Source organism: Callospermophilus lateralis, unplaced genomic scaffold (genome assembly GCF_048772815.1).
Source record: "Callospermophilus lateralis isolate mCalLat2 unplaced genomic scaffold, mCalLat2.hap1 Scaffold_1661, whole genome shotgun sequence".
Classification (NCBI taxonomy): domain Eukaryota; kingdom Metazoa; phylum Chordata; class Mammalia; order Rodentia; family Sciuridae; genus Callospermophilus; species Callospermophilus lateralis.
Window position 1 is genome coordinate 35,058 of NW_027512745.1, and position 18,795 is coordinate 53,852.

Here is an 18,795-nt window from a genome sequence, read left to right on the forward strand (position 1 = left end):
TCTCCTCCCTCCTTTCTCTTTGGTGTTCTCTGGCTCCCTAGTGCCACACTGAGGGGGAGATTCACTCCTAAAAGAGTGTGTCATTTTAAGTTGACTTTCTCGGAGCTGAGCTCAGAGCCATTGCCAAGGCCAGGGGGTGTAAATTCAGTCCGCCTGACGGGAGATGAAGGGCTGTGGGATTTATGACTTATTTGAGTTCTCATACATCACCCTCTGTGTCGCTCACTTATGGCCCTGCCAAAAGATAAAGAAATGTAGGATGCTTGGTATGGGCTGTGGTGACAGGCCAGGGACAAATGTCTCTGTTGGGTAAATTGATTTGAATGGCTCTAGTGAAATATCAGGTTAGGCTGAAAATATGATTGGGTTTAATGATCCTGTTGACTTCACACACTGTCGTGATTCCAAATCCTGGACAAGTTAATTCAGGCACTCTCTGGTGGGGAGTATGGATATGTGTGCATCCATATAATAACTAGTATCAGCAAACACCACCAGGCAAAACCCAGACTTGAGAGCATGTGATATATTGACTCCCCATTGAATATTGGAAATATTACTTGCAATTAATAGGATATTTATCTGGGAAAAACTGTTGAGAATGTTATTTCTTCTTCTACACCCTGAGCCAGCAGGCAGAGACCTAAAGGCATAAAAATACATAATGAAAAGACAGAGAACAGACAATTTATTGTATCCTGAAAAAAAAATTTAGTGAGCAAACTTAAAAAAAACAGTGAAGAGATAATTTTTTGCTTTATGTGAAAGTAGGTTTGTATTAGACCACTAAACCAAAGATTAAATCGATGGACCATTTTTCAATTATGAAGAAAAACATTGTATATGATTTTTTGAATGTGGTTATTTAGTCAAAAACAATTAGGTTTACATTTCTTTATAGGACCACAATGGCTAGCAGATTTCTTTAGCATTTAACATTGTTCCTAAATTTCTGAATTTGCTTCTCGCAATAAGATGCTTTCCTTTCTGTTTTTATTACCAGTTAATTATTGTTGACTGCTTATGGTTTCTCTCTTTCTTTTTTTTTCTTTTTTGAGCAAGAAGGACTGATTCCAACTTCCAAAAGTTTTGCAAAAACACTTTATACGTTTCCTTTGCAGAAAGAAGTCCTATTACATCAAAATACCTTCCAAGGAGAGCTTTCCCTTGATGCTCAGTGCTGAGCAGAAACCCTGGCTACCTGGCCATCTCTTCCCTGGGTCTATATTGAAGTCTGGGAAAATTCTCCATCTGCCTTCCTTTGACCTAATGTATTTCTTTATTTCAGTGATTGAGAGTTCTGAAATACCATCTTTAATGGGTGTGGGGAGAATGGTAAATTGGGTTTAGAGAAGAATAAAACCTATGGTTCAGTGTGTTCTACTTTTAGAATAAAAAAAAAGCAAGAGTCAGCATCTGAGAGTGTTGTGCTCATATGTCAATGTGCTGTGCAGTGAGATCACCAAAACCAGGCCTTCCCTTCTGAGGAGGGGCACCAGCGTGATCGCAAAACTTGACACTGTCTTTGTGGAATATAGAGCTGCCCCCATTTTAGAGGTGGTCTTTAAGATGGCACAGACCTGTCCTCTTCCACCTTTTCATCTCTGGGTGACATATCACTAACTGTAAAAAAATCTGTTTGCGCAGGTCTCATTTTAGGAGATTCTCTTTACCTCGTTTAATGGACACCACAACTCTTTTGTGGACCTGGTTGTTCTGCTAGTTCCCAACTCACACCTATTGCAACACACTTTCCACTTTACACTCATATTGACTTCTCTCTTTATCTCCATTTTTGTTTCCTATAAGAATATCTAGAATCAGAAAGAATGTAGAAAGTTGTCCAAAGGCAGCTTTTGTCCCAGTTGAGCCTGACTCCCAAACACAGGCTCCCCATCCTAGCACTTGGCCAGTTGCTACATTTAGGAGATTAAACATTTGTCTGTCCAGTCCCCCCTCTGGACTTGGGCCTTGCCACTACCCCCCTGACCTCACTAGTCATTCTGACCTTCCACAGTCTGGGACTCCTGCAGGCCTTTGTCTGAAAGGCACCTTTTCATGGTATTTTTGTAGTCTCTCTGTCCTCCTTTTTGGTTCTCAAATCAAATGGCACTCCCTACAAGTGAGCTGTTAATTTTCTCACATGACCTTCCCCATGTATCCTCTACCACATTACCCTGATGATTTTTTTTAAGGCAATGATTATTGGTTATATTAATGATTAATTTGGTTAGTGATTGACTTATTAAATGTCTGTCCCTCTCATCTACCTCCACTGGAATATGAACTCCATAAGAGCAGAAATCCTGTATAACTTGTTCACCCCTGTCCTCACCAGTGTCCTGATCATACTAGGCCCCAATATCTGTCCTATAAATGAACGAATCCCAGATTGAATAAATGTCCCTGGAAAAACAGAATAGCTAGCAAATAATTCTAATGCTACAAAATGTTTATTAAATGTTCCAACAAAACTTTGAGCATAATGTGTGGCTATGCAGAAAATAATGGGTGAAGAAGGCTGAGCAGACTGCAGGGGGATTAGAGTATCACTGGAGGAATGCAGAGATGAGCTGAGTGGAGGACTTCCCATAGAGACACAGAGCATTCCTGGAGGTGTGATCAGAAATAAACATGGCAGGAGAAACACAGACAGAACCATAAAAAGACCAGAGTTCATGTCCTGACTTTCCCTTTACATAGCTGTGGATTTGGGACCATGTATTTAATAAACATTATTTTTAAGATGCTTTCTAAATTCCAGGCACATTACCATCATCATTTCTCCCTCTCAGGTTCCTTGGCTGCTGAGTATATTAATCCATGGTTCAGAGGTTTATGAGAAATAATATATGTCAAGGAACCTGAGTTTTAGCAGATACTTTCATTCATAGTGATTATAGCTGAGTTTAGGTGACCTGCTAAATTTGGAAATGGGTTATTTAAAGTCAAGGAGCAGATCCATTACAATACCATAATTAGAATGGATAATCACATTTGCAGAAAATGGACTACACAATGAGTAAATGTAGTTTATTCATAAAGTGTTGGACCTTTGGACAGGGGAGATAAGTTCTAGTCTTCATATAACCTTGGGTTTGGGTACACACTCAAAAGAGAAAAAAAATTATTCCACTTATCTATGTCTCAGAATTCTTGTCCTTAAAATTATTATTATTATAAAGATACCTGAATGCTAACGTAAGCTCTTTGTTAGATTTCCATAAGGAAAGTAAAGATCTCCTCTATCTAGAACATTATGCTTAAGCAGAAAGGTGCTTTGTGAAGTATTATAATGGAAGTAATATGAAAAGAAGAACCAGCCACTCAATCATTTCACAAGGCAAAGGTGCTACCGCAAGTCATAATTCTAATACAAAGATCTCTGAGAATTAACTAATGATGCTGGGGTCAGCCAGAACTCCTAATGTCCTATGGCTTGTCACTGTGAATTGTGGTGTCACTTAGCAAATGCCTGCTTAAAGAGAAGAATGAGAGGGGAGGGGGCATTTGAACAGTGAGCCACTAGAAAATGGTGAAGAAAGTCTAGAGGGGAGAACAAAGGGGAAGAGAGAACAAGGAGAAAGAAAGTGCAGAAACAGATTTGCATGGCAAGAAGAAATGGGGGGTGGCGACAAAAGGGAACCCTGGCTTCTCGTTTGTCTAATAATATATTCCACTCCTCTTCCTGGTGGTGTGGCTGCCTCTTTGAAATGAAAACAGTCATGTTGGGGGCCTGTCAATCTTCCTTATATGGACACAGTTCCCTGAATATTGCCTCCTATCTCAAGAAATACTACCTGCAAAATTGAAGGGCTTGGATGATGGTCTTTCTCCATTAACTGATAAACAGTATATGAACTTGTTCCAGATTCAGGCAGAGGCATCTCGTGGGGGGCAAAAGAACTGAAATTCTAATCTGCTACTACCCACAGCAACACTGGATGTAGCTTTAAACACATGGCCCTCCTATCATGTCCATTTTAGAGATGAAAAACTGAGGCTAAAACTAGCTGTGTTTTTTTTTTACCTGGGGTCACATGACTTGTGAATGATGGAACTGGATTTAAATTTCATGCTTATTTCTTATTTCATACTCCTCATGGCAGATTACTCTGGTCTGGGTGGGGGCATTTTCTAAAGCATTTTTCTTTTATATCATGTAGCGTATATACATAATAAGTAGGATGGGAATATGTAGTATTAAGAAATACAAGATTATCTTAGAGAAAACTTTCCTTCCTTTCAGTTCTTTTTTTTAAGAGAGAGAGAGAGAGAGAGAGAGAGAGAGAGAGAGAGAGAGAGAGAATTTTAATATTTATTTTTTAGTTATCGGTGGACACAACATCTTTGTTTGTATGTGGTGCTGAGGATCGAACCCGGGCCGCACCCATGTCAGGCGAGCGCGCTACTGCTTGAGCCACATCCCCCGCCCCCTTTCAATTCTTAATGTTGGCTTGAGGATTTAAGTGAAATAAACCAGTCACAGAAAGATAAATAGCTGTATGACTGATAGAACTTTCTCCGAAGCTCAGAGGTTGTAGTCAAACTCAATTCGGGGTATGATGGCAAGGTGCAAACTAAAAATTTTTAAGAGAATAATTCCTACCTATTTCTTAGTTTTCTTATCAAGTGTGATCAGCTATAAAGAAAAGCTACAAGGCTGTCTACCTCTTTGACATATTTTAAAGTACTCTGTGTTATAAAAAAGTAAGTGCCTTCATCTCAGTAGATAGTAAGTATTCAGTTGACTACTGTATTTCTAGATCTATGTAGGGGAACCCTCAGACACTCTTTAAGGTATGATTTTTGTCCTAAAGGAAATTATGTTTCACTTTGGATACATAAGATTAATAGCTATGAAAAAATTAAAATCCAGGAGTTTAGAGTGACTGATGTGAAGGTCATAAAAGTGCTGAAAATGAAAAGTAAGGATTTGAAGCCATCACTAATGTGATTTTAGACGTAAAAGAAAATGATATAAAATTTGTTCTACTTATTAAAGATAACAACAGGTTGTTATTTTTCTAGGACTATTTATAAATTTTATCCTATAATTTTAGATTCCTAAGAGAATAACATTTGATTTAGATTATTTTGTTGAAGGGTGTTGTAAGAAAAGAATGCTTTATGAAAATGAGATCCATCTCAAAAATGTTTTAATTTTAATTAAACTGAAATGGTTTACTTTTAAAATACAGGTTTTTATTTCTTTTTTTTCCTGGGGATGTATCTTACAGGCAGGGTGCTTCCATAGCATTGTGAAAGCCATGGGTTCAATCCCCAGCATCAGCAAAACCAAAACACTGTGTTTGTGTGTGTATTCTTTACTTTTCTGTGTGTGTGTGTGTGTGTGTCTGTGTGTGTGTGTGTGTATTCTTTACTTTTCTACCTTTGTGGTATTGTTTAATGTTTGTCCCCTTCAAAATTCATGTTGAAATTTAATTTCCATTTTAACAAGATTAATATGAGACTTTTAAGAGATAATTTAGCCACAGAAGGGATTAATGTCATTATAAATGGGTAAGTTTGGCCTCCTTTGGCCCATTGCCTTCTGTTTTCTGGTACATGAGGATCCAGACAACAGTCTGTAAAATGCTATCTTGGAAGAATTGAATGGTTTCACTAGTCACCAAACCTGTGTCTTCTTGACCTCATACTTCCCAGCCTCCAGAACTGTGAGTTAATAAATTAATAGTTTTAGAAGTGACCTAGTGTACAGTATTCTGTTAGAGCAGCACAGGATAGAATGAGACACTTTTTTATGCTGGTATGCTGTTCTTAATATCTTTTTTTGATACCTTGGATTGAGCATTCCCTCAGTTTTCACATATTGCGCTCATTACTGTGGCAGTCAGATAAGTTGCCACCTCATCTGTGAACCACTTTCAGTTATTTTCTGTAAGATTTGTTAACTCTGCCAGTCATGTTTGATTATTTACTCATCTGGCTTTCCTCTTACATTTATGTTTATATTGTTTATATATTTATTTGGAATATCTGGCATAATGCTAAGCACATAGTAGATAGATTGTAGATAAATAAGTTACTTAAATTCCCATACTAAGGAGTAGAGTTTTTTTTTCACATTTGTGGAAAATTAGGTCTTTCATTTTCAAAGATTAGATCTTAGGCTATAAATCCTTAACTTTCTGTATTTTCAGTAATAAATTCAGCACCGATGGTGACTTAGAACATGAATTTATAAAAGTTGCTTGTTAAAACAGTTTATTGAAATAAGGGAGACTTAACAGAAAAATTATGTTTCAGTAGTCCATTTTATGCTGCTATAACAGAATTACCTGAGTCTTGAAAATTATAAAGAACAGAAATTTATTCTCCCAACTGTTGTTTGCTGGTTCCAAGATGTTGCCTTGCTGAGACAAGGAGGAATGGTTATAACCTCATGTGACATAAGAATAAGAGTGAACCTATCCACTCTAAGCCCTTTTCATAGCAACTTCAATTCATTCATGAAGGTAGGTCTCACCTCCTAACACTGTTGTATTGGGAATTAAGTTTCAAGATGAGTTTTGGAGGGGGGAAAAACATTCAAATCATAGCACTTTATATATTTTTACTGATTCTAAATTTAGATGTGATTTATTAATAAATTCATTTAATAAGTATTTATTGAATATCTGCTAAACTCCAGGGACTGGGGTGGACTTTGGTGGTATATTGGTGAGCAAGATATCTAACAAGGTCTTAAAAAAGGCAACAAATGAATACGCTGAGTTTCAGGTCTATTCAGTTGATATAATTGAATTAATTTTAGACAATCCTATTTTATATCTAATTAATATAGTTTAATAATGTTAAAAACAAGTTTTAGAATCCATGTGCTCTTTTTTTTTGGGGGGGGATACTGGGGATGAACCCAGGGGTGCTTAATCCTTGAGCCACATCCCAGCCTTTTTTTTTTTTCAAAGTTTCGAGACAAGGTCTCACTAAGGTGTTTAGGGCCTCACTGAATTGCTAAGTTCGACTTAGACTTGTTATCCTCCTGGGCTGGGGCTGTGGCTCAGTGGTACCGCACTTGCCTGGCATGTGTGAATCACTGGGTTTGATTCTCAGCACCATGTATAAATAAAGGTCTATCAACAACTATAAAAAAAATTAAAAAAAGAAAAAAACTTGCTATCCTCCTGTGTCAACCTTCTGAGCAGATGGAATTACAGGCATCTACCACCGTGCTTAGTTTACTTTTTAAAAGTAATAAATTCAAAATTCTCTTGGTTTTGATGGTATTACATGTAATACTGAAGTTTTTCATAAAATCCAATTAGCCTGGGGCTGGGATTGTGGCTCAGCAGTAGAGCACTCGCCTAGCATGGGCGGGACCCGGTTCCATTCTCAGCACCACATAAAAAAAAATAATAAAGGCATTGTGTTGTGTCCATCTACAAAAAAAAAAGATATTCTCTCTCTCCCCCCCCCCTCTCTCCTTTAAAAAAAAATCTAATTAGCTTATTGGATTGGAGCTGATTCACCATGCAATGACTTAATAATTATCTGTTTCATTTACCATTGTAAATTCAATAGCTAGATTATTCAATTGTCAGACAAATTTGCAAAATTAACTTCAGTAAGTATTAACTATAGTACTGATTTAAAGTTTTAATATATATGGAGAGAGAGAGAGAGAGAGAGAGAGAGAGAGAGAGAGAGAGATTTCATTTCTGTCAAAATCTGTTAGTGATTTTTTCTGTTAGCTTTTTTTGGGTTTTAGGTGGACACAATATCTTTATTTTTATTTTTATGTGGTGCTGAGAATTGAACCCAGTGTGTCACACATAACAGGTGAGTGTGCTACCACTTGAGCCACATCCCCAGCCCCTAAAGTTATATATTTTTTTTAAAGAAAAGAGCTATATCTGCAGGTGATTGTATAGAGCATGCTTTATAATGTTTTAAAGAAGATTGTATTCTCTGTAGAAGATAGATTAAATGGAATCTTCTTGACTAGTGATGATTTAAATTGGTTTAATTCAAAACAAATTTTATATCTTCAGTGAAAATAGTTGCTCATCGAATTTAAAAAATAAATGCTAATTGAAAAGTAGATATGTATGTGAATTACTTTTGAGGTAGCTGTTGAAATAGTTGTATGTGGTATGTGTTAGTGTGGGCTTAAAAAGTGCAACAATTCTGCAAATGGTAGGGTGTAGAAAAGTCACATGACTATATGGTAGCTTGGAAGAAATAAAACATTGTTATATAAATGTTGTTATTAGAAAATAGTAGTAGTCTTTAAAATACAAGGAATTCTTAAGATTAAAGATTCCTGGCTTGAATCTTTTCTGTGAATCTTGCTATGCTTTAGCCATGTCCTGTTGTCTCTCTTATAGTCAAATAAAGAAATAAAGAATATCATCCAGGTTAAGTCTTTCTTGGCAAAAGAGATTAATAAACATTAAAGAGAGGAATTAAGACATATGGATCTTATTCTGACTACTTTGTCTTTGAGATTAGAACTGATAGAAGGTTACAATGAAGGAAAGTTGTAGAGGGAAAGAAATTACATATACATTAAGAAAATGAAAACAATGAAGATATTACTCCATAGTTCCTTGATTCAAAACCTTGATAATGTATTTGTTTTAGAATTCACAATTTTCTTTTAATTTTAAAAACCTGAATTAATATTATGTACTACATATTATGTAACATTCCCTAGATAACTCTATAGCAGGATCCTATAACCAAATACATCAATATTTCTGAATTGAAACACCAAAATATACACAGAGCAGAATAAAATAGGAGTATGATCACTCTTACTTCCATTCAAGTGAGGTTTTACCACCAAATAACTTATTTAAAACTTTGTTTTTTAAGAACTTTTTGAATTTTAGTTAAGGAGTTATGGACCTCTTTCTGTTTTACTCTTGAGTGTCTGTACAGGCTACTCTTGTGAAGGAAAGAAGATACACTGCTCTGTTTTGATTTTTATGAAATACATGTTTCTGGTGAAGTAATGTGTATGTATATGAACACAGTTTTACATTATGCATCTATACAGACAGATGTATATATATCTATATACAAATTTAGGAAAACTTTGTGCATGTTTTATTTGTGAGTGGGAGAGAGATAGTGAGATAGTCGGGAGTAAATGGATTGTAGGGAGAGAAGTGGTGAACTGGGTCATTAACACTGTTTCCTCCTTGTGCTAGTAGGTCAGGTTTGGTTACTAATGTGTGAAATAAAACCTTGATTTTAGTTTCACAGCTGTGTTAGCACTTAAGCTGATCACTAACAGATTTTCTTGACAGAAATAAAACCTAGACATTCCAGGACTATGTAAAATCACCAGTAAGCAGAATATTCCATATGCCACACAAAACAATGGTAAAAAAAATTGAAACAGTCACAACAGAATGATTTGAAATACTGCTTTATTAATCTTAAGGAATTGGAAGTGTTTAGTGCAGTACGTAGGTACCCAGAAGCTATTTCAATTTGCCTCTTTAATAGCTAGTACAAGCCTTGAGCTTTAAGACAAAGAAATAAAGAATAAGTGAACCAGTTGAATAGATAGTAGGATTTAGGTAAGCAGAATCTAATGATTCAAATTGGAAAAAGGCCTGGACACAGGGGATTAACACCCCAACCATTATGAAAAGTCACACAGGATCCTCAAGAGGGTTGCACTTTTGTTTATTCAGAACTTTTGTAAGATTGTGCTAAGATACTATGAAGAATACTTGGACTCTAGTATTAACTATTTAAGTGCCAATACATGTCAATAGAAATTACCATTATTTTTACTCAATTATAGCAACTAAAGGTCAGGCCCTGGATCAAATGAAATGAGTTCATGGGTTGGAATGCATGTATGTATTTCTTTTTAAATATTAAATATTTTTACAATTTAATTTAATGTTCCAGATCCATATAAACATTAAAGTAGGATTATGATCACCCTTATTTCAATTCAAGTGAGGTTTTACCACCAAATGCACAAGAAATGTTTTCATTCCCTTACATTGCTTTTACAATGCTTTTTCTCCAGCCTTCTGTTCTTTGCTGACAACAGCAAGTGTACGTACTTTGTTAGATCAGTTAATGCTGATTCCTGCAAGAAGAAAACTCAGGAAGTGAGCTTAGACATTGTGAAGAGGAAGCACAAAGAATGAGGCAATTGAATGAGGAATATTGGAAGGATTATTTAAAAGTGTGAGTCATGAGCTGTATTAATATTAATTTCCCAGGTTACCAGTCTTCATATATATATCATGGTTTATTTTACTTGGTTCATTTATCCACATATATAGATGGTAGCAAGTGAGTACAAAATGGTGAATACAAAGAAAATTATCAAATTTTCTTTCAGACCAAAAAGCTTAATAAGTATGCCTGTAACCACAGTTCTTGTCCCATAACCATGTACTAATAAACTTGAGCCATGCAATAAAAGATTATAAAACAGAAGACATTTAGTGAAGCTAAAGCAGCTTTTACATAAATCTTTATTTACCACATGATGCATACTTGATGAAATATATTTTTAAAGATTCCCTTTAGGACACTAACACTTATTCTGTTATGTTATAATAACCTGTTTAATTCTGAATAATTGTTTTTTTTTTCTATTTAAATGAAGAGCTCAATGATGGAAAAAAACATTTCCTGCAGTTTTTATTCCATGCTAGAATTTGGAAATTACATGTGGTAAAGCCAACAGGAACAGCTGTGAGACTGACGGAATTTCAATTATGAGGTTTTTATTTTATTAATTTAAACTGTGTTTTGGGGAGTGGACAGAAAGGGAAGAGGAAGATTTTTAAATCATGCCCAATAGTTTTTGGTTTTCTGTCTTTTCTTTATTAATGGTATAGATGGCTATAACTTCAAATTTATAATATGGGAGATTTGTGTATTATTAGATAATTCACATCTTGTTGGATTTTCTAAATATCTTCAATCCTTTTTAGAAACAGGTTAAAAAATATATAACATGAAAATAAGATCATATTTATTCTGCAGGATTGTAAAACCAGCAGTCTGTATTCCAAAGATGAAAATATGGTTTTGTTCAGCACTATAAATAAATAGACTTTATATTGCTGCTTACATTTCTGTTTTCTTTTGATAAATTATCAATATTAACTAAAATGAACTGAGTGTGTTGACAGACCAGGAAAAAAATTAAAAAGCTTGTGTTGCTTAAAAAAAAGCAGCTTTTAAAAATAAAACTTTACTCCTATAGACTGTTATATATGATCTGTGTTTCCACAAGGAAATGTTGATTAAGTAGTTTCCATTTTGGTATTACAGTATGTCCTGTTGTAAGTTGCTGACTGTATGAAAATCTTTTAAGTCAAAAAAGCAGCTCGGCTTAAACCCCTACTATTCATTATGGCAGAAACCAGAAATAGAAATCCACCAGTTTTATAATCTTTTGAGTTCCTGCATATCTTTTAGAGTAAATTAGTTTTTCATAAAGTTTTAAGAAAGGCTATTAGCTATAGAACTAAGTCACATTATGTGTTCTTATACAAAAGGTCTTTTAAAATGTGATTTACTAAATGCATATCTAGTGGTGGTGGTGGTGTTATTTTAAAGGAAACCTTAGCCTAGAATTAGTGCCCAAATTGTCTGTTAGTGGAACTGTAAAATATATTGTTAAACTATAAAATAGGATAATTAAGCATAACTGACAAAACTTGTTTATATGTAATACTTGTCAGGGTAGACTTATTTTGGATGTAATAAAAAGTCCAGATATCTTTTCTGTTAAATAAGTAACTCATCCCTGGATATATTGAGGATATTTGACTAAGTTTTTGCCAGTAAGGTCAATACTGAATTGTGAATATGTCTGCTTGCAAAAGTGTAGTAGTAATTCAGTATAAAGTGAGATTAAGTTTTTGTCTTTAAATGTTACAAGTTCTGAGGAGTGTGACTTGTGTTTTCTGAATAAATGATTCAGTTTCTATCAGTACCTGGAAGAGGAAGGGAAGGAAACATCCTTATATCTGCTATTTTATAAAAAATTTAAGACTAGTCAGTGTTAAGTTGCTAAGTTATTACTTTGCAGTAGTTTTGATACATGCCATGATCAGTAATTTTTACTTCAAAATTATTTTTATGTTTAATGAGATTTAATTGTTTACAGGTTAATATTATACTATAAAGGAGACAGAAACTTGAGTGGCACTTGGAAAGAAAAACTGTCATTTGTAGTCTGATGTGGCGTTCAAATTTAAATTAGTGATTTGGGAGAATTAAATTAAGATTTTAATATCATTTAGAAGTAAAACTTTTATGCCATTTCAAGATAAACTAAGGAAATAAACCATAAAGCAAAGACTTTCTTTTTTTTGTTCAGATACAGTAAAGATGGGACTTTAAAAATGCTTTCTAATGTTTATAATACACCTTTCATTTGTCAAGTTAGAGTTCAATTTGTCATATAGTATTTTATATATCATTTATATTAGTATGTTGTCTTATACTTTGAAATTTAATGTTCTCAAAATAATAGCTAAATTTTATAGTTAAAGATTATTAAATAAGAAAAATTACTATTCATGAGAACAATCAAAATTGTTTAATTGTACTTTAGTTTATTGGAATGCATTTTAAAAAATAAGTTATTATTATTATTTTTAAAGAGAAAGAGAGAGAGAATTTTTTAATATTTATTTTTTAGTTCTCAGCAGACACAACATCTTTGTTTGTATGTGGTACTGAGGATCTAACCCGGACCGCACGCATGCCAGGTGAGCCTGCTACCACTTGAGCCACTTCCCCAGCCCCAGTTATTATTATTTTTGAGATGTGTCTTGCTATGTTGTCCAGGCTGGCCTCAAACAGTTGAGTTCAAGTGATCTTCCTGCCTTGTCCTCCTGTGTAGCAGGAACTGGACTACAGGCTCAACCCAGTTATGCTGGGCTAAAATAGTAATCTTTTCTATCTGTAAAGATGTTTTTGTTTGAGTTGTTTAGTGACTGTCAACAAGAAATTTTTTGTTCAGTATAACTTTAAATGTTAATTGGTATAGTAGTTATAAAGAGTACATGAAATATACATAGGATGTATTTATTATTTTGTTCATAGCGTATTTTGAAAGAAACATTGAAGCTAATGTGAATATAGTAAACAATATTGGAAATGAACTTCAAATTGTATTAAGTATCTTAAGATATGTCTAAACTGTTAATTTCAAGGAGGTAACCCTGAAAAGTTAGATCAACAACTCTGAGTAAAGGTTTTCAAAATAGAGGGCCTTCTCTTTTTTATGAATGGCAAATGATGTACAAAACAGTTTCATTTTGAGGTAATGGTGAATACAAAATGTAACTGAAGCTATGTAAAGTAACCATGGAACTAAATTCAAGACATTGGTATTTTTGATCTATATAAGTACCCTATAGTTTGTTTACTGATTTTAACAGTGGTTGCTCACTTTAAGATTTGGAAAGTACAGAAAAAATAAAAAGTGATAATAGCATTTGCTAAGAGGTATAAGTACTTAGGAACATTTTGGTGTTGATTTCCTTCCTTTTTTTTCTCTCTGTATATTCTACATATTACACATGCATGTTTATACCAGTGTTTAAATTGGGATCATCCTGTTGCTGTAATAGCATTAGATTTTAACATAAAAAATTGATTGTTTATATGATCACATTCAGATGTTACAATTTGTAGGAACATAGTTTTTGCTTTTGAGAAGAATTCAACAAATTGTTTGAAAAGGCCAGACAGTAAAATATTTGAGCCTTTGCAGTCCAAGAGTCAAAATGAAGATATAATATAGGGTTTTATAACCACTTAAAATGTGAAAAACATTATCAGCTTATGCGCCCCCCCCTCCAAAAAAAAAAAAAAAAGCAGCTGGTTGGGTATGACCCATGGCTTTAGTTTACTAACCTCTGCTTTGGAAGATTATTTGTTTATATCTTATTTGTATTTCACTCTGTGTGTATGTGTGCATGCACATCTGTCTGACTATCCATCTAAATCTTTTAACACTTCTTGATAGGACTCAAAGGCACTAAGCTAGGCTGTGTGTTTTTAAAAACTAGGGAGTTTGGGCTGTGGCTCAGTGATAGAGTGCTTGCCTAGCATGTGCAAAGTGCTGGGTTTAATCCTCATAAAATAAAAATAAATAAAATACAGCTATTGTTTCCAACTACAACTAAAAAGTAAGTGTTTAAAAACAAAAACAAAAACCAAGAAAACCGAAGAGCTTGTTCGCAATCCCAGTCTTATCGTTGCCAGAATCAGTTTGCTGGCTCCTGGAGAGAGGGGGCTGATCGTGACTTAGTGAATTCTGCTGCTTATAGTCTCCCAAGTAGATGTACTTGCTGAACTTAGAAGTGAACTTGATTTAGCCTTTATGGGAAACAGGAAACAGATATACTTGGGTCTAATGCTAGGAAATGAGGATACTGTATAGAAGATATTAGACCTAGCTGAATTTGGCCTTGAAATATCATGGGCTTCTTTCCCAAATCTAGTTTTTCTTGACCTCTTGTTATTTTAGTGTCTTTTTTTTACTTTAGAGATGATCTTAAACTATTAATAAATAATTTTATATGTTAATGTAAAAGAGTAAAGCCTAAAATGAGAGCAATAAGTTAGCTTTAAAAAAGTGTCTTTTTCTTGGGATATGAAGTGTGTCCTACAGTGTATTCAATTGGGAACAACTGCTGTAATTTTGGTATTGCCATGGTACTGTTTTTAAATATGTTTTTTTAGTTGTACATGGACATAATACCTTAATTTTATTTATTTATTTTTATGTGGTGCTGTGGATTGAACCCAATGCCTCATATGTGCAAGGCAAGTGCTCTGCCATGGAGCCACAGTCCCAGCCCGGCTACTGTTTATTTTTAAAAATAGTTTTTATTTTCTTTTTTTGAGAGGTCTATATGTAAATACTATAACTCTCATTTTTAACTTATGTGTGCAAAGCTTTTCTAATTAACCTTTAACCCAATGAGTCTCAAGTTTTCAATTCTGCAAGTACTTCAGTAAAATTACCAGGTACATTAAAGTAGGTTGGAAATTTTAATCTGGAGCTTATATATATTACCATAATTAATATTATAATCTATTATTATAAATTATATATTGTGTACTATATTTATGTTTTTATAGGTGTTCCACGTCTGGAATTATGGAACAAAATGAATTAAAGAAAATGTATTTGGAACAATATTAGTAAATAAAATTACATGATGTTACTTTAAGCTGTTATCTTAATAATATGTACAAAAATTACATGGTTTAACTCCCTTTTGGGGGACAATTTACAAGCTTACAGATTTGTAGTTATAGCACAAATTTATACTGAATCTTTGTTCCAAAAAAGTTCTATTTTAAGATGGCTTTCCTTCTTGGCATGTTTATTTCATAGGAACATGAAGAGGAACACAGTCGTTTGTATTATTCTTTGCCCTTCTAGTGAGCAGTTAAAAAAACTAGTAAGCAGTTAAAAAATAGGTGTGAATGGTAAACTAGGATTGCATTTCATAGCTTGGTGTTGCCTTTAGTACCAGAAATACTTATTTAGATAAGGAGTGACAATAAGTTTCTAACTTGAACAGATTTGCTGTTAACACTACTCTGCATGTCTGTTGGCCTGTAGGTTCTTTCCTGCAGAACTTGGAACAGAGGATAATATGTGTTTTAATGGCTAATGTTTTGTTCTTATGGTTTGGTTCTGACATGTTGCTGAACTTTTAAAAACTTCTTAATAATTTTGACCATAACATCTAACTCAAAATTTCCTTTTAATAAAGCTCTTCAGTTTGTTAACTTTTTTTTTTTTTTTTAGTTTTCGGCGGACACAACATCTTTGTTTGTATGTGGTGTTGAGGATCGAACCCGGGCCACGCTCATGCCGGGAGAGCGCGCTTCCTCTTGAGCCACATCCCCAGCCCTTCAGTTTGTTAACTTATTCTCAGATGTTTGCTTTAATTTCACAATTCCCTTATATAGGACTATGTTTTAGATTGAAAGATGATTTTCCTGACTTACTACTTCACTTACTGTGTTGTTTTCCACTGATGGTGAAGGATTTGCACTGTTGTATGTTTACATTCTTTGCTGATTTTATTCGCATTTTTTTCTGTCACCAACCCTCATTTTCCATCCAATGCCAGTGTGCCACATTTAACAAGAAAAAATGGTCAACCAAATCTACAGGCATAGAAGAAAGGTTTGAACTTGTGATGTTTTATTATTATATTATGTTATAATGTCTTAATTGATTTATTCAATTCAGACATTTAACTGGTTAACAAGTATGGACTTATTAAATAAAAATTTGAAGGAAATAAGATCTCATCAGTATTCACTACAGAAAATGCGGGTTGTTTTTTTCATTGTGTGGTTGTACAGATATGCCCACTGCCTGAATGAAGATGGTCTAAAGATTTAAAAGGTTTTTAGAGTTAATACTTTTTTATGGCAAAGCATTTAAAATTTTTTGAAGAAATGACAATCAGGGCTTAGGATGTAGCTCAGTAGTTGGCGCTTGCCTAGCATGCATGATTCCCTGGGTTCCATGCCCAGTACAACAACAACAACAACAACAACAACAACAACAACAACAAAAGAAATGAAAACCAGTTACTCATTTTTGAGTATTTGTTGCTTTTTTGTTGGAACTACAAGATTAAATCTCCAATAAACAACTACAGTATAGTACTTTTTTTTTTAACATAGGGAAACATTTGTCTTTGACCAGTTGTACAATGTATTGCAAACTGTCTTTTAGTAATCAGAATGTAGAAAAAGTATTGATTAAACCACATTAGTAATGTTTTTAGTTTGTAGAGACAAATGCTTCTGTATGTTTTCCTAAATTTCCTTAAAAACTGACCCAAAATTTAAAGGTTTGCCCAAAATCAAGTTTTCTTATTCCAAGATATTTGTTGCCATACTCTTTCTGTTTTTTTGTTTGTTTGTTTAATCTAAATTTTGAAAAATTATTATTTCCCAGATAGGAGCTAGAGGTTTTTTTTTTTTTTTTTTTTTTTTTTTTTTTAGTGAGAGAGAGAGAGAATTTTAATATTTATTTTTTAGTTTTTGGCGGACACAACATCTTTGTTTGTATGTGGTGCTGAGGATGGAACCCGGGCTGCATGCATGCCAGGTGAGCGTGCTACCGCTTGAGCCACATCCCCAGCCCGGGAGCTAGAGTTTGAAAGAGATTAGGGATCACTCTTTGGAAACAAAAGATGTTCTTAATGATTTTAATTTGGGTCCACAACTGAAAATCATTTTAGTATTGTGTTGAATAAGAATTCTTACCTAGTTACCTATAAAAGGATCATCCACATAGATTCCCATTGCTGTGCCATCATTATGTCATTGCAATTTTCATAGAGTCTAAGGAGTGAGGAAGCATAATTTTTTCTGATAGTGCACTATACAATTCTGAGAACCTTGCTGTTGCAACCTGAAATCATAAAAACTCTTTACTTAAAACATGATTGGATTTTTCTGGCAGTGTGATGGCTGTCTTTCCATGACTTAGTTTTTGTGCAAACTAGGACTCATGGTGAATGGAAGAACTCATTAGACATTTCTTATTTGAGATTATTAATATCTTTTGATAAGAATTTTGAGTAGTTAGTGAGAGTTGACTGAGAAGTTAGAAGCTAGTTCCATATCTGTGTATAATGTATTAAAAAACACATACACCTAGTCTCGTCCTCTGAAAATGCATCTATAAAACCAGGATAAAATGGATGGAAGAGCTATTTGAGGACTCTGCAGAATAAATAATACCAGGTGGATTGAAAAAGAAGAGTAGAATTCAGAGTATCATCAAAATGGCTGTTACTTTACAGTTTTTTTCTTCCAGTGACCCTAGGACCTGAATTCAACAGTCTGAAACCTAGATAGTGGAGAGAGAGAGAGAGAGAGAGAGAGAGAGAGAGAGAGAGAAAGAGAGAGGGGTAAAGATGGAGATAATCTGCAAAAGAAGCCTGATAGCTGTGACTCAGGATTAAAATCCTTTCCCCTTTTCCCCTTCTCCTTTCTCTCTGTAACTCTGTGATAATGTCATCAGAAGCTGTAGTGGAAGCCTGCAGCTGCAACTCTGAGGGATAGGAAAGTTACTGTCCAATTGACAAATCCTATTGCTTCCACCTTCTTTTCTCTGACTTTCTACAGCTTGGTCTCAAAGCAGATACAGTATCAGAAGTGTGTGACTAAGCAGGATGCTGAAAACTCTAGCATTCTGGTAGGAGAAATGAGAAAGGGTGCCCCTTGAGATTGGAAAGTGGTAATTGTGAATGCTCTAGAAATGAAGAGAAAAGTCTTGGCAGACAGAAGATAAAAAGAAGACATGTAAATGTTAGAACTAAAAAATACAGTAGGTGGAAAAAACTCCACTGGATGGCTGACTAGTAGAGTGTGATGACACAGGGAAAATATCAATGTATTTGAAGATAAAGTAGAAAAAAATTTATCTGAACGACAGTTTTAAGATTGAATAGAATCTCAGTGAAGTGTGAAAAAAAAAAAACATTAGGCATTTTGAGAAAGAATCGGTGCTAAGGAAATACAGAAATAAGTGACTTGAAAACCTCACAGATTTTGTGAAAGCCTAAACACAAATTCAAAAAATCTAACATGGAATAAACCCAAAGAAGCCGATCCACAGAAATGTCATAATGAATCAGGAAAGTAAAAAGAAAGAAAAACGGTCAAAAGCAAGCAGAGAAAAACCATATGTTATTTTTGATAACTGAATTCCTCATCAGAAATTATGTAAATGAGAAGAAAAAGGCAAAATATTTCATAAAATACTGAAAGATAAGC